We start from the raw sequence: 27119 nt of genomic DNA on the forward strand, positions 1-27119 counted from the left end.
TCTCGTGTTTGAACTTTAGCTCTGGTCGTGTGCAGCTCGTGTAGCTGCGAGCTGCTGCTTCAGGACGCTGTTTGTTCCTGCTGATTCGTCTCTGCAGCTCTGCACTCAGGCGACATGTTGGCTGCAGCCTCCAATCGATCGGTCACGCTGCTCCGAGTCCAGCAGACAGGAAACGTCCAGAGTCGGAGAAGGAAAAACGCCGTCACAACCTCGCTGCATGAGCTCTTCATCAAGAGCGTGAAAATATCCATCATAAAAACATCACAGCAGCGTGTTTGGTTAGTGAACGACTGCTGAAACGCGTCTGAGCAGGTAAATCCTTGTTACACCTGCGTTAACATGAGTCGTGTCTGATTGGATTGAAACTGGATGGAAACAAATCACCATAAAACACTTCAGTCAACTTTTTTTTGCTGGGTCAGCATTGAACCTCATTCAAATAAATGAAGGGGCTGCGTTTTTTCATTCAGGTCTAATGTCTGCCTTGAACAACAACCCCATTTAAACCCGATATTAACATGTGATCTGTATCTGGATAATGACATCAGATCCAAATGTGCCAACAAAGACAGAGAAGAAGAAGAAGAAGGCAACAAGTAAAAATGTAAGCAGTGAACACAACACGGACATATCATCAGCTTTTAACCTTTTAAAATCCACTGGGTCGCCGTGGGGACCCGCTTAAGCCAGTTGTAAGCGGTAGCATCACGCAGTAATGAGCAAAAGCAATTGGCACATTTTGGCCAATTGGAGATGATTTGAGTGGTTCAGGGACACCAGTGACACCACAAACTAAAAACTTCCTAGCTCCCATAAAGTTAGGCCTAGAGGTCTGGAATTTTATACAGGTTGACAAGATGTAGAAGGTTCTGCATAAAGCATGTCTTAATTATTGTTATTCAAATATGACTCATTATAGACGAGGACCAAAAACACGTTTTTGAGCCTGATGTAGTTACTACTGATGTAGTTTTCTTTGTGTTTTAGCCACATGCTAAACAAACACATTTCCAGAAACTAGAAGATGTCACTTGTCAAATGAAGCCTCATACATGCACTTTGGCCTCACAGTTATCTGTTATAAGCTTTACCATTTGGGGATGCCAAATAGGTGAAAATTCTATAAAAAGGGTGGATGTTAAGGGGTTAAGTTGATGTGTTGAACTTGTTAGCAAACAGTTGCTTATTTCCACATCCAGCAGTTAAAACATGATCATCACATTGATAATGTCAATAATTACTTGTGGGGTTCCTCAGGGTTCTATTCTTGATGTTTTGTAGTTTCAATCTAGTTAAAGCTGTTTATTGTCCACTTGTTTTCAGCAGAATCGCCTCTAAACATGACGTCCGTCATATTATCAGTTTATAGAGCAGTTGTGGCTAACATGTTAGCAAACAGTTGCTTTATTTCCACATCTAGCAGTTACGGAGCAACATTATCATTCATGTGGAGTCGTGTTTCTGTCCACCTGGTGAATGTAAGTCCAATATTCACTCTCTTTAAGCTCTGTTTTTGCTCTCTACCAACTCCTGAGGGAAATATCTGGCTCTTTAGCTGCTAAATGCTCCACTATGTTCACCAGCTAGTCTACAGCTAACTGTGTCTGTGACGCTATGAGAGCACTGAGATTGAACCAAATCAGTAAAGTTGCAGCCAGACAGATAAACAATAAGCTATAAAGCTCTGTTGCTTTGTCATATCGCTCATTCTGACATGATATCATCATGTGAAACTGCGTGACAAAGTGAAGGGGTTTAGTAAAGACAGGTGTTGTCGTCACTGAGGTAAATTACCATCTCTGACTTTACTGGGAGCTGTGCAGTAATCACCCATAATGCTTCATTCCAGGCTCTGTTACACACACTGATGCTGTATATTTCCACCCAGAGGCAGCTTTGCTAAATATACCCGTTGTTCTACACACACCTTGACAACCTGCGATCACACTGGGCTCATTTCATTATGCCGCATGATGGGATTTCACCACATGCAAACGAGTTTAATTAAGCTGAAACTTATTAGCCAGTGGAGTGTGAGTGAATGGATATGTAAATGCGCAGCGGCACAGGAGGAAAATCAGATCACACATGTATAATAGGATGGAAGATAAAGAGGTTTAATAGCATGGCGGCGAGCTTGCAGCGTGTCATTAACCGCTAAATAGACGCCGCCGTGTAAACATGATTACCTCCGAGCTCGTCTAGACGGGAGAGATGAGATCAGCTGAAGGATTAAAAAGAAAAAAAAAAAAAAAAAATGTTGAATAAAATCTACAAGTTTTCATTCGTCAAAGTACAGGATCACTTTCAGGACTCCTGCTCTCCCTCCTCTTCCTCCTCTTCCTCGTCCGCAGAGGAGAAGGAGAAAACAAAACGAGTGAGCCGTGATGAAAGAGCGGACTGAGTGTTTTTGACAGGAAATTCAACACTGTCAGCTCCGTCACACTGCTTCACTGTCGCCCTCAACTGCTGTAATTTAGCTCCAGACATCTGTCAAATACAGAGGAGGAGGAGGAGGAGGGGTGAGGAAGGGGGTGAGGAAGGGGCAAGGGGGGAAAGGAGGTCAGAAGGTTGCTCCCAGGTGTAGGAGGGGAGGGGAGGGGAGGGGAGGGGAGGGAGAAACCTCTCTAAAAACATAATCATAACAATATGCAGAGTTTGATTCTTCTGTCAGTGGAGATATGTGTTCGCTGTGAGGCAGTGATGAAACGCTGGATCGTGTCTCCATGTTGAGCTTGTTGTCCTGATGTTTGTGTTTATATATTTGGCTCAAATGGTAAAAACTTGCATCACCACCTGTAGCAGCTACAACCCAGACGCCAGAACAAAACGTTGGCATTTCTGCAAACCACAGAAACGTTGAATATCTACGTTTCAACATGTGAATTACGTAGCACATTAACATTTCTACCCAGTTGAATAATGATGTTTTATAGTGTGACAATGCTGTGGTTCAGGTCTGGTTAGGTTTAGACACAAAGACCACTTGGTTAGGGTTTTGGTTTCGAGGTGGTCTCGAACCGTGTTCTCTGCTGATTTCCAACTTGCCTCCAAGAAACTTACTAACCATCCACCTGCTCCTCCTCCTCCTCCTATATAAGAAAGATCAACTCATATAGATCACATGTGAACTACGTCACTTTAGAAATGTTAATATGCTACGTAATTCACGTGTTGAAACGTAGATATTCAACGTTTCTGTGGTTTGCATGCTAACCAAGTCCTCAAAAAACCTGTTTTTCTTGCTGTAATCATTCCTCCTGTTCATACTGACCATTAGAAGATCCCTTCATAATGACCTTACACTGTAAACGATGGGGTCCTCCTTCTGTGTAAAAATGTATTTAAAGGATATGGCTGAATATTCTCTATATTTGTCTCCTTGTCAACAAATCTGATGTTTGGTATTGAGTATTGTTGAGTATTGTGATATATTTTATTCCTCCATTGTTGTCCAGAAACACATCAATGAGTCACCGCTGCACTGGGTGATATGTTCCTCCTGATGGCTTCATTAGCTTGGCTGCGTTTCCATAGTGACTGATATCAACAGGAACAGGGGGTATGTGTGTGTGTGTGTTTGTCATGTTAGGACATGATAGAGACAGTGAGGAGTCTTCCTGTCTATGTAGGTGATGCTTAACCACCTCGTCAAACCACTGTTGGACTGTCTCAAGGACATCGACGCTTGGATGGACTTAAGTTAACAGAGTAAAACTGAAGTCACCCCCCCCCCCCCCTCAGTAGACCTGGTTCACTGGAACCACATGTAAAGCCTGCTGTGGTCAGTGGTCAAATCAAGCTTTTTTCCAGCTGTGGCTTTTATCCAGAGTCAAGTCCTTCTTATCTTTTAATGATTTTGAGAGGGTTATACATGCTGTTAGTCAGGCCTCCCTCTCTCGCTTACAGTCGGTCCAGAATGCTGCAGCTCGTCTTTTAACAGGAACATTGAAGCGAGAGCACATTTCCCCCCGTACCGGCTCCCCATCCACCGGCTCCCAGTATGTTTTAGGATTGATTTTAAGATTTTATTGTTTGCCTGCAGATCATTAAACGGGCTCCATCCTATCTGTCTGAACTTTTACAACCACACGTCCCATCAAGGTCACTCAGGTCTGCTGACTAGACATACATACACAAAACCCGTCTCAAAACACATTTTTATTTCTTGGCTTTTAACTCCGTATGAGAGTTGCATTGAATTGTCACTTTGTCTGTTAAACTGGTCTTTGTGTCTTAATTGTGTTTATGGCTTTTTGTTATCTTGATTGTTCAGCACTTTGGTCAAACCTGCTGCTCGTCTCCACTTTCCATCCATGTGATCAATAGCTCTCGTCTCTGAAACATGAAATCCACTTGTGCATGTATATAAATGTCTGCGTTTATTTGTTGTAACTGACTTCAAATTCATTTTTAATGATGCATTTCATTTGGTTCTGACTTTGTCAAATGTTTTTTTTTTGTGTTCTTAGTTTTACTCTGTCATCACATACACTGTGTTTAAATCATATCCTGTGTATAAAGATGGACGTAACGAGGTGTGACGCCACCTGTTGGTTTCACTGGAGCCGGTTTGAAGCCCAGAGACTCAGCTGATGGTCGGCGCCATCTTTTCTGTTTGGAGCCAGGACCTTCCAGATAAGGAGGGCGGGACGTTGCCTTTCACGCTCTGGAAACACAACGCACTACCTCAAAATATTGCAACAATAGTCCGACTTAGCTACTTTAGCTAGCTACAGCTGTCAATCAACGTCCACATGTCAGACATCAAAGCTACTATAAGTCTTCAAATCTTATAAACAAAGCAATAATTTCCAAAATGACCTCCAGCACACTTATTAGAGGGTCTGAATGTAGAGATTGAGACCAGAATGACTCGTTGAAATAATGATTGATTCAGTGTTTCTAGAGAGAAGTTGAGGTTTTTTTGAATGGGAGTCAGTTGGAGCTGCTAGCGGCCGTCTGTGACACTTTAAAGGTATTTCAGCCTGAAGACGTGGGAGCTGCTGCTTCGTCAGGACAGATGGTTTAAATTAGAAGCAGGCGGGATGATGGAGGAGGAAGAGGAGGAGGAGGGAAGGTGAGCGACAGTTATCCTCCACCCTCCATCTGTCCAAAATGTCACGCAGCAATCTGAGAACCATCAACCTGACTGACGAGTGAGGAACACATGTTTCTACCAGACTGATGTGTGTGTGTGTGTGTGTGTGTGTGTGTGTGTGTGCGTGTGTGTGTGTGTGTGTGTGTGCAGTAGATGAATAACAGGCACCAAATGACACTTTAAATTGAGTGGTATTTCCCTTTAAGTACAAAACTAAATCTCACTGCTGCAGATGACTGACGAGTTTCTGACAGACACAAACTGTGTGATTACACACACACACACACACACACACACACACACACACACACTTAATGACCAGCGATGGTAATAATAATAATAATAATAATAATGCTTGACGAACAAATGAATGAAAAACCTGGCAGAGTAAAACACTTGATGACTGTTGGACTCTTCAGTGTTGGAACAGTGCCACACACACACACACACACACACACACACACACACACACACACACACACACACACACACACACACACAAAGGGTCTTTGAAGCTATTTCTTTCCACTCTGCCTCTAATAATGGCGTTTTCAAAGAGCTGTCAATCAATCGGCGCCTGCACTGTTCACCTAAAGCAGCATAAGATGTGAGATTTCCATGTTAGTTTGTTCCCTACAGAAATAACTTTGTCTCATTGTTTAGATGGACTGAATGGAAATACAAAGATAGAAAAATATTTTTCAATATCACTAAAAAAAAAAAAAAGTTTTTATAACAACTTTTTTTTCAATGAGATGCAGAAATTAAATCTAACTCAGTCAAACAAAATTCAACTCTGGAAAATATCTGCAGAGAAATTATTGAACCAAAGCAAAAATAACTTGAGGTTTAAAGGTGCAGTCTGTAGAGTTTACTGGCCAACTAAAGTCAAGTATGTTTTCATTAGTGTATAATCACAACGTATCATATTAACATTTCTACCTGTTGAATAATGATGTTTTATGGTGTGACGACGCTGTGGTTCAGGTCTGGTTAGGTTTAGACACAAAGACCACGTAGTTAGGGTTAGGGGAAAAGATCATGGTGGGTTAAAATAAAAAATAAAATAAAAACGGCCGATTTCTCACTAAAAAAATGTCCTGACGTCTCGCTAAAAACACTCGCTTTTGTCTGTTGAAACAGGAAGCGGACATTGGTTTCGGTTTCGAGGTGGTCTCGAACCATCCACCTGCTCCTCCTCCTCCTATAGAGGAAAGATCAACTCATATCAATCACATGTGAACTACGTCACTTTAGAAATGTTGATATTCTATGTTTTATTCTGTCGACCAGGCTGATAATCACCATTACCTTAGAATGAGCCTTTATATCTATGTGGGGAGCGGATCTCCTTCCACGGAGCCCGTCATGTTGCACCGCCATGTTTCTACAGTAGCCCGGAACAAACAAACCAAACACTGGATCTAGAGAAGACCGTTCATGATTTTCACAAGCTTTGCAGCCACCGTAGGTTCTCCTACACGCTCGGAAGGAGGCATCTGTAAGTCACATGCTTCATGTACGTCATCATTTATTCACTAAGTCTGTTTACATTTGCTTTTTATCTACTCAACTACTTTTACACCTCAGACAAGAAACCATCAAAAAAGAAGAAAGATCCAAAGAACTCCTCTGGCAAAAAGTTTAAAAGCCTTTATTCAGAAGGATATTTTATTGTGAAAGTCTTAAAAACATGGACGATACGTGTACATGTTCAAATGTAGCTTGTATGTAGAGTTACAACCAACACGCAGCAGCACAAACAGCCTTCTTCAAGGTCTTCTTTCTTCTTTGTGAAGAATAAAAACATTTTTTCATTACTTTCAGGTTTTTCTGTCCACAAATGCAAATATAAACAGGTGGATGAAAACTCATTCACAGAAAATGATGAATACTGTATTTGTGTTTGTGCCAGTTGCTACATGGTTCATTTCTTTAAGTTCCTGCAGTGGAAAAGAGCTTACCAAGAAAGAGACTGTGTGTGTGTGTGTGTGTGTGTCTGTGTGTGTGTGTCCCTCCCCCAACTGCACCTCTGGCTGTAAAGCACAGTGCAGCTCATCACTGACACTCCAGCAAAATGCCAAACACACTGAGGCAAAACACAAGAGAGAGAAAGCTCTCCGAACCAAACGTCTATGGATTCAAACGACGCTGAGACGACGGTTCATTATGTGGCTTGCAGTCAACAGTAGTTCATTATAAACTACAACAGCCTCCACATCAGTCCAAACCCACAGCGTCTGTATCAGCTGAGGAGCAGAGGAAGTGCTCCTCTGATAAACAGTGAAGCGTGCAGAAATCCAGCGCTGCAGGCTCGCTCTCTCTCTCTCTCTCTCTGTTTTTTGGGGGGGAAAGTGACAGAGTCAGTAGATTCTATATTAAGATCTTCCCCTCCGACAGCCAGTGTTTCTACCCCGAGTCATCCTTCTCTCCTCTGCAGGCCGTCCTGCTGCTGTCAACACGAGGCCCGGGCTCAGATATCAGCCTGTTTTTAAAAAAATATGATATCAGCCGGTCAGTCTGCTCCCGATTATTAACCACATATCTTCGTGTCATATATGTGTCAGTCAGCCTGTTGTTGTGGTTTGTCTCAGTTGTTTTGTTGCTGCTTCTTTTCTTAACTTTCAGCAGGATTGTCGAAGAATTTTAATCTAACATTACCAGAAAAGACATAACATTACTGGAACCCATATCACAAATGATTGTCACTCACAAATTGCAGATAAAACCGTGAGTCCTACAGTCCTCTTGCTCATGCATGGGTTGTAAGTATCATGCATGGTTGGTAGTAGTGGATTGTAAGTATGGAGATTCTTTTGATTAGTTAAACCAGTTAAAATTAACAAAAAGAGGAAATGATGCAGCTTGCATGTTGTAAATTTGGTCAAACTGGCCCCAGAAATACAAGATAGTGCTGATTTCTGTTCCCTTGTAGCTCCTTATGTCCGTAGATCCAGCTGCATCACATCTTCACCCTCTGGAAACGTTTCAAAAGCGAAGCTTCTGGTCTTCAGCAGCCACATTTCTAAAATAGACCCCAGCGCGTAAAGATAACTGTGTGGAGGGAAAAGTCAGGCGTGACACGGACCTGGTGGACACACACACACACACAGCGGCGTTGATCTGTTAAAACTGGACTAAACTCAACATTTGTCTCATGTTTGTGTGTTAAAGAGGACCTATAGGCTCATTTCCAGCTCTATATTTTTATTCTGGGACTCCATTAGAGAAGCTTTGCATGATTCACAGTTATTTATCTTCTACTGGTCCTTTATGCAGCCCCTCAGTTCAGCCTCTGTCTGAAACAGGCCGTTTTAGCTCCTGTCTCTTTAAGGCCCCGCCTCCTGATGAGCCCACTCTGTTCTGATTGGCCAGCTCCAGGAAGCCTGCTGAGGGGCAGCCGTATCAGAGTCGTGTTAAGTTACTGCTGATGAAAACCCAACATTTACTGCTTTACTGCTTCATATATAAAAGCTTTTAAATGACTAAATAACAGGAGACTTTTATTGTGAAGAATTTACAAGAAAGGAAACATGTTCACTGAATTAGCAGAGCTTCGTTAGCGGCGCTAAAAACCAGTCGACACAACAACATCTGGAGATATTTGGAGCTGTGTGTTGAGCGGATCAGTTAGAAATAATACAGGGAGGAAAAGTACAAACTTGAGTCACGAATCGCCGTGACAACCCCCAAAACAATGGGGAACACTGAACCGCAGTCGACGTCGGCTCAGGCTGAAGGTAGAAAAAACTTTGGAAATCAAGTGTTCAGAGCCGACTGAAGCCGGTGCTTTTTGCTCACAGGGATTACTTCTATATACTTTTACCTCATTATCTGACACATCGGCCATGTTTAATACAAACATCTGACATTGTAATGTATATATATATATATATATATATGACTGAAAATAAGGAAAATCTGAACAGGTCTCCTTTAAATACAAAGCTGGGATCAGGACATGGTTAGCTTAGCTTAGCATAAAGACTGGAAGAAGAGGGAAACTGCTAGCCTGACTCTGTCTAAAGCTCACTAACTAACATCTTCTATACAACTGCTGAGTCAAAATATCTATATCTAAAATATCTATATAATAAGATTGAGACACACTTTATTTCATTTGTTTATTTCAAACTCAAACAGAAATGTAAAAATGATCATTTGTAGTTATGTGCTGGAACTATTTCTAGCTGTGTGCATCGTCCTGAAGTCTTGTTGTCACAGTGAGGTTGCAGCTTTGCCATCGAGCTTGTAAAGAGACTAAATCCAAAACCAGAGACGCTGCACAGAAGCACTGGATGGATCGATGAAAACTTGTTTGCAGCCACTGAATGCTTAGAAGAGATAAAAACTTAATACATAACAATAATGAGATTAAAGTTTTTGTTTACTAAAACTAATGATGAATGTCTAAAATACTAATATAATGTATATTGTCATCTAAACAACAGACACTGCTGAAATAAACACTTTTAAATTCTTTTCAAGATTTTACACAAGACAACAAAATAGATCATCACAGGATAACAGATACACTTTAAACAGTAGAATCTATCTGAAAACTGATGGTATGATAGCTAAATATAGCTAAATGCTAATAAAAAACCAACAACTGCTTTTCAGGAAACTTCACCTTTAACTGCAACATGTGTTGAAACTGAACCGTTGTGAAGGAGAGTGTTGCTAATAAAGGTTTCTAAATTAACTTCATCCTCGATCACTGGCAGAAACGCAGACGCTCGGATGTTAAACTGTGTCTCGCTGTTCTTGTACAATTCCTCACATCAGCTTTTCTTGTCAAATTCTTCCCAATAATCAGTTTTTTACCCGCAGACCCAGTTTTCATCAGCTCAGCACTGTGTGGAGCCGCAGGGCCCCGCAGGCAGGAAGCTTAATGACCGCGGCCTCTTTCTGCTGCCTGGTCGCCGTGACTGACGGTCTGACGGCTCTTGATGAATGACGTTCTCTCAGCCTCGACAAGACCGAAACCAGCGCCAGGCGGTGTGGGAGGTGATTCAGCTGTTAAACATCAGCCCTCCCGTCCTCTGAGGCCCCCCCGCCGCTGTAATGAGCCCGCCGCTCGGTTCAGCAGAGGGCCACGGGGGCCGAGGCCGAGTGATGAGGGCCGAGCGTGACAACGTGATGGAGCGCGAGAGGCGGCGGCGGCGGCGGCGGCGAGGAAATGAGGGAAGGGAGCATGTCACTGCTGTCGGGAGGGAAAGCTCATTCCTGCAGGTTTTTCTGTCTAACCTTTGTCCAGTGAAACCAGCGCAGCTCCATCTGTCTCCTTCTGCTTCATATTCACACCAGAGGCGCCGGATTCATTTCACAAGTATGGGGGCCAAAACCTGTGTGTGTGTGTGTGTGTGTGTGTGTGTGTGTGTGTGTGTGTGTGTGTGTGGCGGGTAGAAAGACTCTCTCACTAAACTTTTGCAGAGTAAGTATAGCTCGCTCGCCCCACAGGGTGGTTGTATAATTCCAAACACAAAGCAGCTAACTAGCGCTCGTGGGATTCACTGTTCAATTACCCCCCAAAAAACTACAAGTTTACAGGACAGTAACAGGAAGCAGGCGACAGGAATGTTAACGGCGTCCTCGTGTTGTGAGCAGCGATGCCCCGAATCCAGAAAAAAATTATTACTTTCCTTCTGCTTCACCTTCACAAATTATCATTATGCCATACTGCTGTGAAAATGTCCTTCACAGACTAAAAATAGCCTTAAATAAACTTTGGGAGCCTTTAATCAAAAAGGGAAAAAGGAAATGCTTTGGACTGATTGTTTCAATGTGATATCAAGTCACTGCCTTGAAATAATCAATAACTCAAAAACGACTCGCCATCTTAATTACTTCATGTTTTAGAGTGAACGGGAATGATCGAAACGTCCTTTTTTTTACCGTAAGTGTTGCAAAATAGGGGCAGGGATATAGTGATAAGTGACTTAAAGAGAACGTGGGGAGGAGGGTAAAGCGTGCGTGTGTGTGTGTGTGTGTGTGTGTGTGTGTGTGTGTGTGTGTGGGGGGGGGGTGGGGGGGGGGGGGGTCGGGGTGGTCAATGACCCCTTGGACCTCCTACTTCCCCTACTTGATTCACACAGATCCTCATGGAAGGGGAAACTACCTTCATGATGTTTCTGGTCTGCAGGCTGAACCACAGCTGTGAGTGTTTGGCAGGTCTGTAAACAGCAAACAGGTTGTTATGAAGACTCAGACTGTAACCGGAGGTCACGTTAGACCGGAGCGTCTTATGACTCATGTGCCGAGTATGTTTTTTCCAGAGCAGATAACATCTCTGAAGCTAAAAATTTACCTCTGAATGTAGCTAAAATCTTTCACTTACTGTATTTAATGTATTATTGTCTTTATTTCTGGTGATTAATATGAGCTCAGAACAGTCAGAAAGTATCTGTTCTGCACATTGATCTTAAATTTTGTTAGTTGAAAACAAAAAATATTCTCAAAACAACTATTGATTGATGATTCATTGGAACCTCAACAGCCACATAGTGAGCAGACGAGTTAATTCTACAAGCAAAAATGAATTAAACCTCAAATCAAAGCAGCCGGACTCAAGACGAGTGTCTCAAATCTTTCATGTTTAAAAAGCTAACTTTGCTCTACGTTACTCAGGCTTCTCATGACGCCTCAGTCATCAGCCGCAGAGCTTCTACTGTCCGGGGATGAAATATCTTCCATCCTTGGAGGCTGCTGAGCTGTAAAACATGTCGGCGGTCTACATACGGTGTCACCGCTCAGACGTCTGAACATCAATTCCTCAACATCTGTCCTTGAAGACTCCGTGTCAAAGACTTCAAACCTCAACAAGGAAGATTCAAACCACCTCTCTCTCTCTCTCTCTGCTCACCTTCTTCACTCATCTCATCTGTTGTTCAGGATAGATTCATACTTTCTATCTTAATATCCTGTATGTATGTGCAGAGAGTTATTGGTCACTGTAATCCTTCAGAGTCTAATATTCAGTCTCCTTTTAGCTCTGGTTTGGTCTCCACCGACTCCACTTAGTCTAAATCTGCTGCTGAGACTGAACCAGACAAAACTAAAACTACAAGCTAGGAGACAATTAATAAAATGAGTTGTTTTTGCTTTTTAAAAAGGGTAAAAAAAAGAGATTGAAAACAGGCATTTGGTAGATTTTTAACTGTACAAATGTTGCATAAAGTCTCAGAAATAAATAGTCGCAAAAACTGTTTAAAATGAGAGAAAACAAACATGAATTTAGAGGAATATGTATGTTTAAAAATAATCTAATGTAAAAAAAAATCATTGCATTTCAGTTAAAAGGTGAATTTATTTTAATTGAATTAATTGATTTTATCATTTATTTGAAATGTAACTTAAAGGACGAGGCTGACAGTTTTACTTATCGTCAATAAATCTGATGTTTGGATCCAAACCAACAATGAACTGATCTACTAACAAGTATTATTGATATATGTATATATATTGATATATCTTCTTCCTCTGTTGTTGTCCAGAAACGATTAAAAACACATCAGTGTCACCCAACATTTGTTTTTTCTTTGCCTACTTGTTTGTATAAAATATTGTTTTATATGTTATATTTTTAAAATGTCTTAATAAAAACATAATAAACAAACAAACAAAACTTGGAGCTTAAAAAAAGGCTAAAAAGCTCGTTAGAGCTGCAGAGTTGATGACGTTTGTCGCTTTCATTCACAATCATTTAATCTAATTAATTAATGTAAACAACAGGGGTGTGCCTGAATACAAATATGTTATTCGGCAAAGCACAAATAGTGGGGTTTTTTATGAATATTTGTTTCATACAAATATTTTTAAAATTATTTTGTTTTTGGGAAGAAAAAAAAACAAAACATGTCAAATACCTGATATATATCTCAGTGTTTCTCCTCTGCTCCGCTGTGACGTCTATCAGCAGGTCACATCCACCTGCTACATGACGCACATTTCCTAATTTGGACATCGCTTTAATTTTCTAAAATTAAAAGCGTAATAAAAACAAAAACAGGATTTCCACCTTTATTCGAATACAAATACAAATAATTTTGCTGCCTCAACAAATACAAATACTGGGCTCTCTGCTCATCCCTAGTGTTTAGTGCCAATTAGTGAATGTTAGCATGCTAACATGTTAAACCAACACAGGGAACAAGGTAAACATTATACCTGCTAAACATCAGTATGCTAGCATTATCACTGTGAACATATTAGCACACTGTTAGCCTTTAGCTCAATACACAGCTGTGTCTAAACAGCCTCACAGAGACGTTAGCACGGCTTCTATTGAAGTACACATCTCTGCACATCCCTAGTAAATAATATTGATTAGTGGAGCTTTTATTTAATGTGCCACACAGGCAGCAGCAACTGACTCCTGTTCAAAGCCTCAACTTCTCTCTAGAAATATTGAGTCAATCATTTATTTCAACGAGTCATTCTGGTCTCAATCTGTAAATTCAGACCCTCTAATAAGTGTGCTGGTGGTCATTTTGGAAATTATTGCTCCGTTTATAAGATTTGAAGACTTATAGTAGCTTTGATATCTGCCGTGTGGGTGTTGATTGACAGCTGTGATTGACAGTTAACTCACATCTTGCTACGTCCATCTTTATATAAAGTCTACCTGAAGTCCACACAGCTGATAGATGTTTAAAATCTGTGTTTTTATGAAGCGTGTGGAGCCTCCCAGGAGCTGATCAGTCTGTGACACTCTGCTGTTTGTCTTCCTCCTCTTACAGCTGCTGGGATTTCTACTCTCTCTGCTGGATCGAGTTACCTTCACTGTCAACTTACAAATCTTGACAAGCCAAAAACTTGACATTTAACACTTCAGTTAATTACTGTGTTTAAACTGTAAAAAATCCTCCTCTCTGCAAAGAAAAAAAGAGAGACTGTGGGAAAGAATTTACATTTTTCTCTCTGCTGTGTGTTCCTGGGATTTAAAATGGAAGTTTTAACACCTTTCAGGGACTCAGGGATCATTAAACTCTCAACAGGTTAAACGGCCGAGTCAGCTTTTAACCGGAGTATGAAAAACAAAAACACAGAAATGGCAGCTGCGGTGGGTTTTTATTATCCTCCGTTATGGAAATGATCAGCCTGTCACGTCCAGAAGAGCCTGAACAATCCGACACCGTCAAAAAAACTCCCAAACAAACAAACCGGCGAGGGATTAATGTTCCTGTTTTTATGTCCGCTGTGTTCGCAGTGTTTAGTTTTAGGTGGGCGGGTATTAGTGGCTGAATTTAAAAGCTTTTTTCTGTTCCTGTGGACAATAAGAGCGACCGCACAATTATGTCTCTGAGTTTAGCAGGAAATGGTATAAATGTGTTTGATGTCCTCAATCCAAAAGCTGTTAAAACAGGAACTTCAATTACATGTCGTAAAGGGATTAAACTCCTCAATAACACACACACACACACACACACACACACACATTTATGCATAATGCCAAACACAGAAAATATGTTTCATGTTGTGTTTTCATCACAGGAGAGATGACGTGTGTGTGTGTCGCTTTTCTTTAATTAATGTGATTAACTTCATGCAAAAAAAACATTTGGATTAGATGAATTCTTAAATGTCACTTACGAGTCACTGAAGAGAATTTGTTTTATTCACCAATTTATTCATTTTTTTCATTGTCAGACTCATGATGGGCAGCGAGAATTAAGAACCAAAGAAATCGTCTTTTTTTTTTTTACTCCACACGTTCTTCTTCCTTGTCAAAAGCCGGCGCCTACATTACCCACAATGCAACTCCAACGCCGAGAGTTCGGTTTGGCGATCGGGGTGTGTTGCAACACAGTCGCCAGAATAAAACGTTGGCGTCGTACGTTTCTGCAAACCGCGGATACGTTGCCTTCAGCCCCGACTGATGCTGACTCAAGTGACATCACTCGAGGCAATTTAGAACAAATACATTCATACCAGCGATGTTATTAACCCTGATCCCCGTCTGAGTCCTTCATATGTTATTTATATTTACATAAATGTTGGTTAAATATGTATCTGACATGTTTAAATAGCTACTAAATCTGACAGTTTATTTCTCACAAGCTGCTTGATTCAAATACCGGAGGTTCAAAAATATTAAGTTTATAAGGTACAAATTGTTGATATGAATGAATGAAAGTTCAACTTGGAAAATATGATTTCTGAAACAGACGTGAAGCGATCAGCTGAGGCGTCGTCTCACTCGGTTGGATTTGTCGGAGCTACAGCGACATCGGCTACTTAACAACCAACATCAATTACGTGACACTAATCTGTGCATTTTGACAAACTCAGAGTCACTTTTCACTTTGCAGCCTGGTCGCCAGAATAAAACGTTGGCACTGTATGTTTTCTGCAAACCACAGAAATGTTGAATATCTATGTTTCGAAACGTGAAATACGTAGCATATTAACATTTTAACAATACTTATCATATCAAAATGTCAACAAAACGTATCATCTCAACATTTGTAAAGTGACGTAGTTCACATGTGATCTATCTGAGTTGATCTTTCTTATATAGGAGGAGCAGGTGGACGGTTAGTAAGTTTCTTGGCAACAAGTTGGAAATCAGCAGAGAACACCGAAACCAATGTCCACTTCCTGTTTCAACCGACTAAAGCGGGTGTTTTTAGTGAGACGTCAGGACATTTGCAGCCGTTTTTCTGGTGAGAAAACCGACTTTATTTAGTGAGACATCGGCCGTTTTTATTTTATCTTTTATTTTAACCCAAACCATGATCTTTCCTCTAACCCTAACCAAGTGGTCTTTGTGTCTAAACCTAACCAGACCTGAACCACAGCGTCGTCACACCATAAAACATCATTATTCAACGGGTAGAAATGTTAATATGATACGTGTTACACATGTTGAAACGTAGATATTCAACATTTCTGTGGTTTGCAGAAACGTTGAATATCTACGTTTTCTCCTGGTGACTGGGTTGAACATTAGGTGCGTTTCCATCCACCTGTTTTTATCTGCATTTTTAATTTTTGAATAAAAGTGGAAACTTAGTTAAAAGTTTCACTACATCTGGATGGAAACTTGACCAGTGACGTTAAGTTTCACTGCAGCCGAGAACAAACAGACTGTGTGTTTCTTTGATGTTCGGGGAGAAACTGTCACTCTCATAATCCCTCCATCACGTCTTCCAACGGTCAGATTGTCTGAAACTAAAGACTTTCTATTGTCTCACACACACACACACACACACACACACAGCATATGTTCTGTCTCTCAGTGTCTTTGTGTCTCGTTAGCTGCTGCACACATTTTCACACACACACACACACACACACACACAAACACACACACACACAAAGACCAAAGGGCAGCAGGAAACAGACCGACAGGCTCTAACTTCACCAGTCAGGGTCGTGTGTGTGTGTGTGTGTGTGTGTGTGTGTGTGTGTGTGTGTGTGTGCATTATATGAAAGTGAATCACCAACACATGTGAGAGCTGTCTGACAGACACACTGTTAATCCTTCAGCTCCTCCTCCCTCCATCAAGTCCTCACTCCTTCAACCTTCACCTCCTCCTCTTCCTCTTCCTCCTCCCTCCTCCTCCTCTCCTTACCTTCCTCTCTGACCCTCACCCCCCCCCCCCCCCCCCTCCCCCTTAATGCCGTGTCTTTCTTGCTTATAAAGCCTGTCATTATTCCGCCTCACTGTTCTGTATAAAAGGTAGAAACAGAGAATCGGGGTGTTGTTGTTCTGCCGTTAAGCCGGTAGCGGAGGCATCGCTGCATTGTTGTCTGTGTAGAAGGGAGGTTGTTGTGTTACACGTCACGCCTCTCATTATGCCGACTTTGATTGGTTCGGTGTAATGACGGCTCTTCTTTACGGCAATCTTGCAGGATCTGTGTTTAAAAGGAGCTACTGAGTCATTTCTTTGTCATCACTTGAGTAAAATATATTAATTGAGATGTGCATTAATGTTAAACACACACAGAAAACAACGGTTAATGTCAGACAGTAAACTGTACAACTCTTTTCACTTTAATTTATATATATATATATTTAAAAAAGATGAAGTGTGTGAGCTATAGTTCAGGCTCCCCTCACTGTGACATATATCCAACACACTCTTATAATCAGGGCGGCAACGTCCTGCCGCCGTAGCTCCCCGTATGGTGGAAGTTAGCGTCGTCACTCCTCACTTCCTGCTGTGCTGAGCTCAGCGTTTCATCGTGGAGAGCGATGAGGTCAGAGCATAAACGTCAAGGATTGAGACTGTCCTCCCACGAAAACACAACACAACAAGTCGTAACGTCAGTCGCTCAAAAAACGACATATAGCAACGTTTGAGTGACAGCTGCCATCTAGTCGCCGTAGTAACGGTTCAGTTCAGATGACGGGAGGACGGAGGCTTCAACCCGACGGTGGACTTTGTTTCCTGTTTCCAACTGTGAGTCGAGATAGTTTTTAAAAAAAGCGTAACTACGATCGTCCCCGTGGTTGTTGTTGCCATGACGTTTCTCATCTCTCCTTCCTTTCTGCATCTTTCTTTCCTCTCCTCTCTCAACCTGGTCTCCTCTCTTCTCTCCTTTTCTTATATTTTCTTTTCTTCCTGCCTCCTCTTCTCATCCTCTCTCACTTTCTTCCATCATCATCCTTTTTCTTCTTTCTTTTTTTCTTTTCTCTTCCTCCTCTTCCTCTCCCCCAATCTCTTCCTCCCTCCGTTTCTCTCATCCTCAAGTCTTTTCTCCTCTTATTTTTTATATCCAATTCCTCCTTTTGTCCTCTTCTTTCTCCTTTTTTATCTCTCCGTTTCCTTCCTTCCACCTTTCCTGATCTCATCTTCTCTCCAGTCTTCTCCTTTCCTCTCTCTTTTTCTTGTTTCATCACTTTTTCCTTTTCTCTTCCTCTTTCTTTTCTTTTATTTCCTGTTTCTTTCCCTCCTTCTCTCCTCACCTTCTCACATCCTCTCACCCTTAGTCTCCTTTCTCTTTCTATCTCTCCTCCTCCTCCTCCTCCTCCTCCTCCTCCTCTCCATCAGGCTGAATGGAGTCCAGCTGTAGATAATTTGTTGTTTGACTGTTTTTCAACTGCATGATGGGTAATAAACACACACACACACACACACACACACACAGACCTAAACGTAGAAACATTTCTCTTTGTGTTCGGCATCCACAGAGCTCACATCAGATTAAAATAGACCACAGAAGAAATACTTCACACTCACGCTCATTTATTTTATAAATATAAAATCCCTCCGTCTGATCCGCCGTCACCAATCACACCACATGTCCTAATACGCTGTAATATGTCGAACAAGATGCGGCCTCGTTGAACGCAGCTTTGAAGATGATGCAACACGATGAACAACCGAGACGCTGAATTCAATGTTTTTAAGAAAAACGCTTCTCCGGCAGAAAATCAGACAGAAGAAGAAGAAGAAGAAGAGAGTTAAAGATGCAGAGAAGCACTGATGGAAGTTATTAGAGTCACTTTATTTTCAAAAGATATTAAATGTTTAAGAGTCTGTGTTAATAAACTGGTGCAGCGGATGCAGTAGTGGTTCCCAACATTTTTGGCTTGTGACACCTTTAAATAAAGTGTGTTTGCAGCCTCTGATCACAGGTAACATGTTGATGAACTGTGAGCAGTTCTGCCAAAAAGAGTCCTCAAAAACAAACAAACAAAAAAAAGAAAATCACAAGAAATACTGAGAAAACACGACCCACAGGTTGGGAACCACTAGTCTAACAAAACAAGACACCAGAACACAAAGTGGTTTATGATACTCAGACAGAGTTTTCTTTCCTGTATAGGAGGAGCAGGTGGATGGTTAGTAAGTTTCTTGGCAGCAAGTTGGAAATCAGCAGAGAACTCGGTTCACCACCTCGAAACCAATGTCCACTTCCTGTTTCAACTGACAAAACCGCTTTTTTTAGTGAGACGTCGGCCGTTTTTATTTGATTTTTTATTTTTATTTTAATCCAAAGCATGATCTTTCCCATAACCCTAAACAAGTGGTCTTTGTGCCTAAATCTAAATGTTAATATGCTACGTTTGTAGAAATGTTGATATGATACGTATTTCACGTGTTGAAACGTAGATATTCAACGTTTCTGTGGTTTGCAGAAACGTTCAATGCCGATGTTTTCTTCTGGCGACTGGGTTGAAATATTTTATCTTTCGTTGTGGCAACCATGACGTAAACAGTAGAAACTCAAACTGTTACAAATGAATCCACCAGGAATGCATATGATTGGCCAACACGGTGCATAGATTAATGATGTTGTGTTGCTCCTGGTTCAACTTTTTTTGGTGGGCAACCTTGAGTTGTTTTTTTGTTGTTGTTGTTGTTGTTGTTGTTTTGCCAGATGTCTCTGTGTTGGTACCCTCTCAGTGTCTCCAGACTGCCTCCATTCAACTGAATGATTTCTCACACATGGCCGACGTTGGTCTGAAGGCCGCCGAACCGTCTAGACTCGAGGCTCAGCTGCGTTTTGCAGTCATACGGCTCTGACTGAACAAATATGCTTCTTTATTAATCAATACAGCTTCCACACAGGCTGCATATCAGCTTGTGTTTTGTATAAGCACTTAACCACGACCTGGAGCCCGTTTCACAAATGTTTGTTACTCCTATATTGCTGATTCATTTGACATGAGAGGAAATTATCTCATGTTGCAAGTTTCAAATTTGGTGAAAGAGGCTCCTGGACTGTATTTTTTACATTTACACTCCATTCAGACTTTTTGAAAATAGAGTGAAATAAAATCTAAAATTTTACTCTAAACTCTAAAAAGAGTTTTAATCCTGTACTACAATGTTAAATGTTCAGTTACCTCTTGCTCTATGCCAAATATATGTCAAAACAATAAGTTTTGAGTATCAATATCCCCAAACCTTTCCTCTTCCTGTAAAATGTTTTCATATTTTTGATGACATATATAAAAATGCGTGCAATCAAATGTGATTTTGGGCGACGACCAAACTACTCTCATCATATAAAACCACACTTGGATGTCTTGTGGGTCGTGGCTAGCAGAGTAATACCATAGTTGCTAATTGCATAGTTAAGTTTCATTGTTATGCAGATGATACACTATTATATTTATCAGTGAAGCCAGATGAAGACAGTCAGCTAACTGAACTTCAAACATAAAGACCTGCTACTAAACAAAACCAAGGTTATTGTTCTTGGCCCTAAACACCTTAGAAACACATTATCTAATGATATAACTACTCTAGGTGGTGTTACCCTGACCTCCAGCTCCACCCTCAGGAATCTGGGAGTTATTTGCTGTCAAGCTTCAATTTCAATTCAATCAATTTTTATTTATATAGCGCCAAATCACAACAAAAGACGCCAACAGGACTGTGAAGGACCGCGAAGGCTCGGCCCAGAACCCAGGGTTTCCTGTGAGATGAGAAAGCACAAAAAAGAAGCAAAGTTAGTGACATGCATTGATGTTACATGAATGCATACAGATGGAGAGGAGGAGGAGGAGTGAGGAGCTCAGTGCATTATGGGAAGTCCCCCAGCAGTCTAGGCCTATAGCAGCATAACTAAGGGCTGATCCAAGGCGAGCCTGGTCGGCCCTAACTATAAGCTTTATCAAAAAGGAAAGTTTTAAGCCTACTCTTAAACATAGAGAGGGTGTCTGCACCCCGGACCCAATCTGGTAGATGGTTCCATAGAAGAGGAGCCTGATAGCTGAAGGCTCTGCCTCCCATTCTACTTTTAAAGACTGTAGGAACCACCAGTAAGCTGCATACTGGGAGCGCAGTGTTCTAGTGGGATAATAACAACCATCGCTGCTGCTGCTGCTGCTGCTGCTATTATTATTAGTCATATTTCTATTATTCTTGTTGTTGTTATTTTTATTATTGTTGTTGCTGTGCTTCTCTGTGTCTCTCTCCCTCTTCTCTCTCAACCCAACCGGTCGAGGCAGATGGCGTCCACCTTGAACCCGGTTCTGCTCGAGGTTTCTTCCTGTTAAAAGGGAGTTTTTCCTCTTTGGCCGCTGTCGCCAAGTGCTGCTCATGGAGGAATGTTGGGTTTCTGTAAATTAAAGAGTACGGTCTAGACCTGAGATAACTTCTGCTGTGATTTGTTGCTATATAAATAAAACTGACTCTACAGCACTGTATCGTACTGTATTCAGTCCTGAAGGCTGTGATTTAACTCTCTCTTGTCATATTTCACTGTGACTTTAACAAATCTAACACATGTACTTGGAGAATGACCTTTGCTCACTTTGCAGATTGTTTTGTCTGTTTATCTTTCATCTGAAACCATAAAACCCCCTCTGACGTGCTCGACTCGCATTATAACGACTTCACTGCTTCGGCACCATCATACAGCCATAATCGCATTAAAAAAAAACCTCCCCGGTGTTATTGCCTTAATGTGCATGATTTAAAATGTGCCCTATTGTTCTGAGGCAGCCAGGTGGAAGAGCAGAGGCGTTTCTTCCACATTATAAAAGACGCTGTGGGTGTCGGCGGGTGATGTAGCCACGCAGGCCACCGGCCCGGCTGACGTGATGGGAGAGACAGGCAGGACACCAGCTCAGGGCCTCGTTACTCGAGCTCCATTAAGCTTCACGCTTAAATTATACCCCCTCATACCTGTTGCCACGGCGATGCACTGGACTGCAAACGTTTATCCGGGCCACGGGGGGCTAAAAAAACCCCCTCCCACGCATCACCTCCAGCGTTGAGTACACACACACACACACACACACACACGCATCATCGTTACACCCTGCAGGTCACACACACACACACACACACACAAACAGGCTGCTCTGGATGCAACATTAATACATTCACATTAACACATTATCTAAATGTACACAGATGAAGTTCAGTCAGGCCTCAAAGCTCTACGCCCGCAGTCTGTCCCTGAAATTTATTCTGAGCATTTTATAAGGTTAAAGGGGTAAAAAAAAAAAAAAAACTCTAATTTTTTTAGAGGAGAGTTATCTGTGAGCAAATGGTGACTAAAGTCCTGCTATCATCCCCTACAGGCTGCAGTGTTCATTACAACCACAGCACTAATAGTGTTGGACAGAATAAACAATATATACCGTGTTAAATTTGTCCTGAGGGCGACATTAGAAGGAAAGTCAAGAGGTCTCTAAAATCATTAATTCATCCTCTGGTGACCATGAATATTCATACTAAACTTAAAGGGGACATATTCTGCACATTCCTGTCGGCAGCGAGGACCTGAGTTTAGCTGTAGGGTTCGTTTCTGGGGGGGGATGTGTTATGTCAACGGGAGTCCTGGCAAATATAGGAGTATAAATATGTGTGTGTGTGTGTGTGTGTGTGTGTGTGTGTGTCTGTGCTGACACTCAGCCAGTCTGTTTTATCAGAGCTCAGTCTTTCATCTCTGCAGCGGGCCTGAACGCAGCAGACAGACTGGGTGACGCTGACACCCAGGGGTCCCTGAACACATCAGCACCCGTCCTCCACACTTCAGCCCAAAAACCCTGAAATCTCCAGATACCACGACGACGACGTCTGTCACACACACACACACACACACACACACACACGCTGCACTTTCAAACGGCACAGACGGAGCCATCAAACATCTTCTCACATCAATAGATCAACACTTTTTTAAAGCTACGTTTCATTTTACAGCATAAGAAGCTTCAACATATTGTATTTATTATAAAGATCCATCAGAACAGTCGGTGCGGTTCTGAGTTCTGAGTTAGTTTATTCTGATTGTTTTGTCCCTGATCTCATTTTGGGACTGAAGCACCTTTGATGAGTGATACAAGGACGATAAGTTTACAGTAGATCTGATATTATGGCCATTTTTGACTTGTTTTAAACATATCTGTGACATTTAATCCATTAACATCTGTTTAGATTTCTCTAAATCTATCTTTCCTTACAGTCCAGACTGAAGCTATTTACATAAAATCTGCATTATTAACGAGCACCTACTCTGATTGGCTGGAGCTACGGCCTCCACCTTCACCCTCAGCCAATCAGAACACGACCTAATGAATAATGCAGCATGTTTACCTGGATTAACGGCTGCAGCTGGAGAGACATGAGACGAACCTGCTGATGTTTCATCGTGTTTAAGTTTCCTCGCAAATGTAGCCAGAGGTCGTTAGCTTAGCTTTAGCACAGATATGTCAGTAAAGGGCAAAGCAGGTCTTTTCAGTTTACTGAATCATTACAATCAGTTCATTAAAAGAAGATTTGTTCAAAAGATTTGTTCACCAAATCGTTCAGTGTTTGACCGGAGCTCCGACTCACCGAACTGGAACAACGAACGCTCAGTTCATCTCGCTAACTAGCGAACTGAGAACGGTCGTTACTGCAGGATGAACCTGTTAGCTTTCTGTGATTGTTTTTTGTTTGGGGGGGTTCAGATGTACAATAATCATATCAAGTATAAAGCATAAATATCACAACACTGCTAACTGTGAAAGATTTGGACGCTGAAGCTTCATATTAGCTTCAGATAAACTTATAAATATATTGTTGTGCAGAAGGACGACTGTGGATTTGAAGGGCGGATGTGTGGGATCACTGAGAAACTGACTCTAACAAATGGATTTATTTTGGTTCTTTCTCTTTCTGCTCGAGCTCTGGTTGTAACAATAATCGATGATGTCGTTCCTGTGCTGACTGTGTGACAGTACGTCACAGTCTCTTGAAAAAGATTTTGAATGATGAACTCCATGTTAAGACACAGTTCTCCCCCCTAAAATGGAGCAGAAAGCACTTCAGATGTGAATCATTTTTGGGGTTCAGTCCAGCGCATGAAGCCACCTGACTGCTCTGTGGTCGGCTCGGCATCGGGCTGACAGGGGGAAGCGGGAGCCTCCATAAATTGGGTCGCAGAGGGTAAAACCGCCTGAGGGCAGCTTGGCTGACACCCCACATCTAAATCAGCACGTTAAGCACCGGTACACGACAAAGAACTACGGGGGGAAAAAAAATGCAAGAGAGAGAGGAAACTGCATGCATTATGTTTTAATATTCACAGTTTGGAGAGAGTGGATGAGATCAGCGCGGCGGAGCCGAGCCATTTGGCTTCCCTTCAGGTTCACATGGCGCCGCGTCTCAGTGTGCAAATAAATCCTCACCTGAAGGTCGTCAGAGAGATTCAGTCTGTTTGTTCAAGCGACAGCTGAGGTTAAATATGAACACATTAAACTAAATCATTTCAATCATTTTCTCACTTTTTGTGGAGGCGTTCTTCACTCTGAAGCATGTTGGGAGGGATTCTGACTCTTAAAGTCACATAAATGATCATCTGTGTCCTGTTTTTTTTTACAGCACAAGTGATAAATATCACTAATGGGCTGTTTAACCAGTCAGAAATATAACTGAAGAAGAAGAAACACAATGACAACAACAACAATGGCGGACGGCTTCATGTGAGTGTTCAGAGTTCAGAGTTAAACGTATCTGATCTACCAGCTTCTTCTCTTCTAATCTACTCGCAACAAACTAAATGTCAGGAAGACGCCACGGAAATGAAAACAGTTGACCGTTTCTTCTTCGCTGGTTTTCTGTGGCTGACTTCCTCGTCTGCCCATCAGGAGGAGAATTACCTGTTCTGGTGTTTTAATATGGACGGAGGTGCAGAAATAAGACACTTAGAGTTGATGTAATATTAGTCTTTAAGATAATAAACTGAATATATTTGGGTTTTGGATAGTTGGACAGACAGAAAAAGTGACATTTTATGGACAAAACTATATCAATTAATTTGAGAAAACAATGAAAACGATTCTCAGTTGCCGCCTGAAAAGATATTCGGTTCAATAAGTAAATTAATTAAACTTGTATTTATTTACTCCTCATAACCTTCTATGTTTTCTCACTTTCCTGTTGCAGGTTGAGCCCAGAGGGGCTGCAACTGCAATTTTACCGATTTCACAGAAGAACAAAAACACAGCAAGTTTTGTTTTTGCTCACAGACACACACACACACACACACACACACACACACACACCTAGAAACCAAACGCAGCATTAAAGACAAGGAGGTGTGTGTGTGTGTGTGTGTGTGTGTGTGTGTGTGTGTGTGTGTGATGAAAATGAGGTCAGCTGCAGTGATTCCAACACACTCCTCTCTGTCTCTCTCTAACCTTTAGAGAATCCTGCCGACACTCAGATTAACTCTCAGTGAGGGTAAATCCTGGACGACAGCTCACACACACACACACACACACACACACACACACACACACACACACACACAAGCTCTCAATTTCTTTCTCAATCTCTCAGAGACACACACACACACACACACACTCTCGAGACTGCATAAAGTAATACCTCAAACACACACACAAGCTCTCAATCTGTCTTTAACTCTCTAACTCTCTTGTGTACACTCACACACACACACACACACACTGCTGCTCTTGTACCATCACTTTACAAATGTGCATGCACAAGCTGTCTCTAGTTCCCTCACTCACACACACACACACACACACACACACACACACACACACGTCCTGAACTTTTGGGATCTGTGGGTAAAAAGCTGACTTGATGTGACGGGAGGTGTGCAGACTCGGCAGAACTGCGGTTCTGCAGATGGTTGAGCAGCTGTCAGATCTCTGTCAGAAACCGTCGCCGCACTTTTTATTCTACAAGCTCTGCCTCCTCCTCTCCTCTCCTCTTCCTCCTCCTCCTCCTCCTCCTCCTCCTCTCCTCCACCACCCTGCCTTGTCTCACCTCCCCTCCATCCCGCCTCGCCACCAAAAGAGTTTTTCAGTAACTCAACGAATCCTCCATGTGGGCCACCAAAACCAAAACACACACCGACTGTCAGAGCTGCTCCCGTCCCGCTCTGACTTTGCACTTTGGCGGCACCGAGTGGGAGCAGAATGTAACTGTTACACTTTTGCTCCAGTTAAAGGTTATGGCTTTTTCTTATTGTCAACAAATTGCATGTGCAGAGCCAAACCAACAATAAACTGATCTACTAACAAGTAGTGTGCATCCAAAGGCTGATATATCTTATTCTGTTGTTGTCCAGAAACTATTAAAAGCTCTATATTTATATTCTGGGGCTCTACTGGAATAAAAACTCCTTATTTATCTTCTACTGGTCCTTTATGCAGCCCCTCAGTTCAGCCTCTGTCTGAAACAGGCCGTTTTAGCTCCTGTCTCTTCAAGGCCCCGCCTCCTGATGAGCCCACTCTGTTCTGATTGGTCAGCTTTCAGGAAGCTTCCTCCAGCTCCGGAGAACAAACTGTTCTCCTTCTTTACTCCAAATGTCAACTTCTCAAATCCATCCGTACATGTTGGAGCTAAATCAGATCTGAGAACACATGGAAACTCCTTAGCAACCACCGTAGCAACCAAGGCTACAGAATGGACGGACTTTGCAAACGAAGCGTTCAGGGCAGGTTGAAGCCCCGGCTTTAAACTTTCAGGGAGCATTTCTACATACGTTCACTTCAAGTTTTGAAACTTTCACCATGTTTATCTTAGACATCCAACAATAAAACAAAAATGCCAGAATATCACAAAAAGCGTATTATGTTCCCCTTTAAAAACACGTCAATGAATCAGCGATACACACAAGTTACAGGAAAACCTACAACTCAGTGATGCTCTTCTCTAACTGATACTACAAACCTCGATGAGAGCTTCATCATCATTTACTTTATCCTCATCTTCCTCCTGATCTGATTATTCCAGTCGTCCTTGTTGCACAACAACCCAAACCAGGACCTCAGATATGACATTTTGCCTCATTAGGACCAGACTTTGGTCCCCATGAGGACTACTGGTCCCAATAAAATCAGTGTTTATACCAGAAAAGGTCCCAGTGAGGTAACAAACATGCACACACACACACACACACACACAGACACACACTGTACAAAAAATATAAATGCACACACATTCACACACATAGAGGGTTAATATGAAACGAGGGATTTTTCTCCTTAAAATGTGCCTTTAAGAGGGATGCAACCTATCACACACACACACACACACTCACACACATACACACACACACACACACACACACACACATACAACAC

General features: G+C 41.9%; 2 long non-coding RNA genes across 2 annotated transcripts; one reads left to right on the forward strand and one right to left on the reverse strand.

The window, feature by feature from the left end:
- Positions 1 to 7498: 7498 nt before the first annotated feature.
- On the reverse strand, positions 7499 to 23616 carry LOC122988107. Its single transcript, XR_006404705.1, has 3 exons — positions 23537 to 23616; positions 23367 to 23371; positions 7499 to 7510 (listed from the first exon to the last, which is right to left on the reverse strand). It is a non-coding gene; the product is annotated as an uncharacterized LOC122988107 (long non-coding RNA).
- On the forward strand, positions 13985 to 23606 carry LOC122988109. The gene is made up of 3 exons (XR_006404707.1): positions 13985 to 13997; positions 17244 to 17248; positions 23529 to 23606. It is a non-coding gene; the product is annotated as an uncharacterized LOC122988109 (long non-coding RNA).
- Positions 23617 to 27119: the final 3503 nt, after the last annotated feature.

This window comes from Thunnus albacares, chromosome 8 (genome assembly GCF_914725855.1).
Source record: "Thunnus albacares chromosome 8, fThuAlb1.1, whole genome shotgun sequence".
NCBI lineage: Eukaryota > Metazoa > Chordata > Actinopteri > Scombriformes > Scombridae > Thunnus > Thunnus albacares.